Raw genomic sequence first — 6,000 nt, forward strand, 5'->3', positions numbered from 1 at the left:
CTGAGTGGTCACAAGCATGTTCCTGCGTTTGAGAAAGACAGTCTCCTGGAGCATACCAACATTCTCCCAAACAGAGACTGCTGTTACCTCTGCTGAAAGCAGGACAGCACACAACTGACAGAACATCCGTCAACATGATGTGGGTGTCTGTGTCCAGGTGCTGGTAGTGAGGGACTGCAGGGGTGCTGTCTCTGACAAGAGGACAGGGACCACCCTGTGACAGACACAACCTGTTCCGGCAAACTCCAAAGTGAACCCATGCAAGACACAACTGAAGCCATCAGCCTCATAGCACAGGGAAGCAGCACTTTTGTGAAAATGTGTTTAAGAAAGGGCAAAATACCTTTCAAAGCCATCAAAGCCATCAAAGTGAGGAGGGAGGAAAAAAATAAATGCATGATGATCAGCCCTGTAAACAACAAGGTCAGTGAAGAACGATGGAGAGGAAGAGGTCCTTCTCTCCAGGTCTCAAAGCAGAGATTCCACTGCAGCACTGTTCCATTCTGGAACAAATATGTACCCTGTAGCCCATGGGGAACTCCACACTGGAGCAGGTACATTTTTTCCAGAAGGAAATGCACCCTGTGGAGAACCCACGCTTGAACAGGAGAAATATGTGAGGAAGTAGCTGCAGAGAAGATAGATTATGTACTGACCCCAAAACTCCATTCCCCATCTTCCTAGCCTCCCAGGGCTGGACAAGAGGAAGAGGAGATGTAAGACAGTAAAGTTGAGCCTGGCGAAGAAAAGCCAGGGGAAGTAGGTGTGGAGGGCTTTTTAAATTTGTCTTAGTTTCTCACTATCCAAAACTATTTTAATTAGTAATAAATTAAATTTTCCACAGGTTGAATTTATTTTTCCTGTGGTGGTTACTGGCAAGTAATCTTCTTGCATTTACCTTGCCTCATGAGCTTTTTCATCTTATTTTCTTTCTCTGCCCTGCTGGAGGAGTAGCAGTGACAGAGCAGCTAGGTCAGTGTCTGGCAGCTGGCCAAGGTTAATCACCTATATAGGTTAATGAGAAATATTTGGGTTTTGCCACTCTTTTAAAAGTATACTGTCTCTTATGCCATGCAGATTTTGTAGCAGGCATGAAAACATGAGAATCATATGTATGGAGAACAGCACCACTATGAAGCACATCCCCTTCCTTTGCTCTCCTAAGTCCGACGATGATTAAGGTCTTCATTTAGTCTCTTCTCATCTCAGTCATCTGAGAAAAGTAATTAACCCAGAGAAACAGAAGAAGATGCCCAAAAGTCATGACAGCAGAAAATTTCAGAAATGCATTTTCATGCATTTCCTTGCAGATGGAAATGTCCCAACCTCTTCGGCTGGGACATTGCTGCACTGCTCCATGGTGGGGACTGCAAACACCTGGATGAAGGGAGCTCAGAAGTATGCTGACAGTAAGGGAATGAGAAACCATTTTTTAATCTCACTGAGAAAGTTAAGAGTGCACCTGAGAAAAAAGTTACTCTACACGGCATGCAATATGGGCATGGCAGCAGCTTGGTGCCCCAGTAGACACAGAAGAGAGGCTGACAGCTTGTAAAAATAAGTTTCATGCGTTACTTCCACAACCCTCACACTATATTGTAAAACTGTTGCATGTTAGGGTACAAATTAGTCTTTCATCACTCTGTTGCCACTTCAAGCAGGACACTGGTGAAGGCTTCTGTCAGTGCAATCATTAAGTATCCATATACATAGAGTGTTATTCATGGGATCAATTCATTTAAGCAACTTAGTTGGCTAAAGCTGCGTGAAATGAATATTCAATTAAATCTGTTTTGGATCTTATTCAGATATTCAAATAAGCTAAACCTTTGGCTTGTTCATTTGTGAAATAAGGTCTTTTATATGGATGTAAAATAGCTTTTCACAATGGTTAAGCTCTGATCTCTGATCCACATATGTGTAACAACTAGAAGGAGCATAATCCAGGAATTTGAGAAGCAAGCAACAGTATCTGCACTGAACTGTTGCTCCACTGGGACTTTTCACTCTTCCAAAACCACATTAGGCCAGACATGCTTGTCTTGCACATCTGCACTTCAAGATAATGAAAACGCAGCATTGAAACATGGAAGAGTAGTTCCTAGAACACCTAATCTTCCTTTTCCCTTTTGAAATTCTGGAATATGGTCTGTAAACACAGACCGATATTCTTCAGATTTTCAGAGGGCTTTTTGTCTCATGCATTTTTTAATAGTTAACTTCAAACACTCACTTCAGAACTTTTGAAGGCACCACCCTTTTTAAAAGCAGATCCTTCTAGGCTTCTTAACTTAGGTTCTTAGCTTAAGCTGGAGATTCACATAATTACTAGTACAATGTCAGCTACACAGCCTGAAAAAATGTGTGAAGTTTTGGATAAATATGACCAAGAACATGGCTACACACTTGAATAAGGGATGGCTATGCGTCTAGATGTCTCATTGTATTAGGCGAAACACGTGTCTTCCCAGTGCAGCATTCAGCAACTAAAGAGGAGAGATATTCCACAGAAAGAGGAGGGATAGGACTATGTCATTTGTCTGGTTTGGGTTTTTTCATACTTCTGGAAAATATGGTTTAGCTGGGAGAGCAACATCATGGGACAAACTCCACCTGATGACCAATGCAAATATCAATAGCTTCCTGTGTGTGGCATGACTAGAATACTTCATCAAGATGAAAAGCAAGTTGTGTTGTAAATGCTGTGATTGACAGGAGACACAGGTGGAAGCAGGCTGGGTGTATCTCTTTCTGTGAGAAATGTCAGGCAAGGTTGCTTTTACTTTTTAATTCACTGGAGGTGATAGAAAGTAACCTGCTTAGTGAGAATAGAACTGATGCCAGGGCTGAAAATAAGGAATAAAGGCATCCCATCCCACAAATGCATCAATAGGGATTAACAAAAACAAAGAGCACTCTAAATTTTTAATATGCTTGTAGATTTTTGCACTACATTTTCCCCCTTTTTTCTTCTTCTTCTTTTAGTTCATTGGTTGGGGTTTTTTTCAGAAGAATCATAGTATATTTTATTTTGAGGATTAAATTCTATTCTTTCATGGCTTAGATAGATTTAGACAGATGAAAGGTGGTATAAAAAGAGTAAATTTGCTAATTACAATCAGATTAAAATAAGAAAACATTGAAAACCTTAGTCTTTTCAAATGAAGAACAGCCACCTAATTGTGTCACTACCAGATGAAAAAGATAGAAATCTAAAATAAAAACCTACCCGCAAAAAAAAGTAACAGAACAATTGAGAACCAACTTGACAAGGCCCAGGAAAGTAACTTCTTTTCCTTGTATGCTTTTTTTTCTTGTTTGCTTGTTTGCTTGTTTTTGTGTCCAAAGTGAAACATCACAGCTTTTTGCATACTTATTGTTGTGGGGAAGCTCAGGAAAAAGAAATAAGTATTCATCCCTTTACAACCTGAATGGTTCTGGAGACTATTTTTAGACTCTATTTAATTTCTATTTGGCAGGGGCAGGGAATCTTCCTTATCAAAGGATCCTGTTGCAAACAGGAGGAATGAGGGTTGACTGTGTAAGACGAAGGACCAGGTGTGGTGCTAGGAAGAGAAGGCAAGGACATCTCCTGACTGAAAAGGTATGATTGAGACACCACATGTGTGGTGAGTTTCTTTCTCTGTGGGTCATACCTGATACAGTTTTGAAAGATAAGAAGGATAAAAAGCAAGGAGGCAAATAAAGAAGCAATTTTACATGATTTTGTGAAAATCATCCATGTGTCTTTCTCTTCTTCCTTCCTACAGAATGCCATAGAAGTTTTATATGTTACTGCAGTTCTGCCTGGGTCAGTTGAGTATTGGAGCCATGTTTAAAAGTTTTCTATCCTTGGAAAAAAGTTATGTTAGCTTTATCTGGTTGAAAAATACCCACATTACTTTTTGTGCTGGAACATCTTCTGACAAGTCAGATTTCAGATTTTTGCTCTGCAGAACCAAGTATAGTTATAGTCTTGTTTGAAGGTATTTTTATTTTCTCTCATTTGAAATTTTCTGCCATATGAACTAACAATAATCCACAATTTCTTTCACCAAGAGAAGTCTATTACCCCAGGAAAAATGATCATTCATGCTTCAATCATGTGATCTGATTCATTTTTGTACTTACAACTTACCTATTGCAAAACAAACATTAATCCAAAGTAAACAAATGAATCTAAACTACTAGCAGGTTAAATAAATTCCTAAAATATAAGGTAAAAATTTACCATTACTGTGGCCTGGCTTATATGACAAATGTTGAATACATTATATGAAACAGAATAGGCTTATTTCTGTAAAGCCAAATGTATTGCTTCATAACATCAGAAGCAGAAGCTCTTAAGAAAAAATCATTAAAATGAGATGATAAAAAATTCTTTCTTCAGAGTCAAAATAGGAGCCCACTCAGATATGGCAAAGTAGTTCTAGATCTTTGTTTTACCCTAACTTTTGCACAGAGTATATCTCTCAAGAACATCTGTCTTTTCAAGTTGTTAACTCATAACTTGACATTTATGTGTCTGAGCACAAATATCATTATTGGTGTGCAGAGGTTTTAGTCACATCTGTCACATCCTCAGGAGGGATCAAGACATTCTTCAGCCTAAGTTTCCCCAAAGGAAACCATTCTGCTAGATGCTAACTATGTACTGTGCCCTTCCCCAGCAACACGAGCCCCTCACAAAGAGCAGAGTCATCTCTTTCATAAAACACCCACCACTTTGTTAGAGTGGTTGATCAACATTACAGAAGAGTGGTTCTGCTTCCTTAGGTTCTTACATGGTTCAAACCCATAGCCTCTCACCACCTTCGAGTTTCTCTTCCCTCAGACTCAAAAACCAGGACTAGCTTCCAAAGGCAGTTAAGGCAGGAATATTTCTCATTCTCACTGTGTAATGGCTGCTCATAGTCAGAAAATTGTATGAGCCTCTGAGAAAGGGAAAAGCAAAAATTACCAAATGACTTGTCTTAGGGCTTTACAGTTTCAAAAGCTGGCATGGCAATGAGTTTGGAAACACTTGCTTTCATACTTAGCTGTGAAAAGTGTTACTTTCACACAGTTTAAGAGAAACATTTGGGTTCAAAGAGAGTTAAACACCTGGAGAGTAGGGGAGAACAAATGGACCACATGTGCAGTAATGCACAAGAATTTCCATGTATCACTCAACATGTGAGAGTCCAGGATTTCTGACCCACTTGTTCTACAAAAATTGTACTCTCTCCTGTCCTTTTGCTAGTTCTGACTACTGTAATTGCTCCTATTTTGCTAAAAGGATAGCTGGGGGGAAGGAGGGGGAAGGTCAGGAGGGGCTGGAATGTCTGGGGAGAGCAGGGGGGTGCAAGGTCACATCAGTGACTGTTCCGCTGGTCCCAGGGCAGATATAGCTCAGTGTGGGCAGAGCAGAGAAGTTCCCAAAGCTGAACTGCAGAGGGGCCCCTGCCAGCCCTGTGTGGCCACTTAGCATCTATATCTAGAAACAATGGTATGTCCTAGGCTTCCCAAGGAGCAAGGGTTTTCCAAATTTCTGTACATTATTTTGCTTCAGATCCTGGAAAAAAACTTTTAAATATTATGTGGTTTTCCCTCAGCTGGATTTTAATGCTGATCTGGAAGGGAAATGAATGGTCTAAACAGCCCATTTGCTACTTCTTATTGTTAAAGTGTCACCACAACTCTTGATAGAATTAAAATATATCAAAGTAAATACTATTCTGTATTTGTATTAAATACGCAATTGCAATAACCCTCTTTACGGGCCAGTGAACTGGAAAATGAAATTATTGTATTAATGTGACTTTTTACTTATTGTAGGAAAGCAGTGTCATAAAAATGTCAGGATATTGGCTTTATTTTCACACCTGAAAAAAACCAAAACAAGAAAAATCTGCTGAAGTAGAGTAAAAGGACATTGTTTGACTTTTTTTTTTTCCTGGCTCTGGCACTTTGTATTTAGTTTCTGGAGAGGAACTGCTTTATGACTGATTAAAAAAGCCT

The sequence above is a fragment of the Camarhynchus parvulus genome, chromosome Z, assembly GCF_901933205.1.
Source record: "Camarhynchus parvulus chromosome Z, STF_HiC, whole genome shotgun sequence".
Lineage (NCBI taxonomy): Eukaryota > Metazoa > Chordata > Aves > Passeriformes > Thraupidae > Camarhynchus > Camarhynchus parvulus.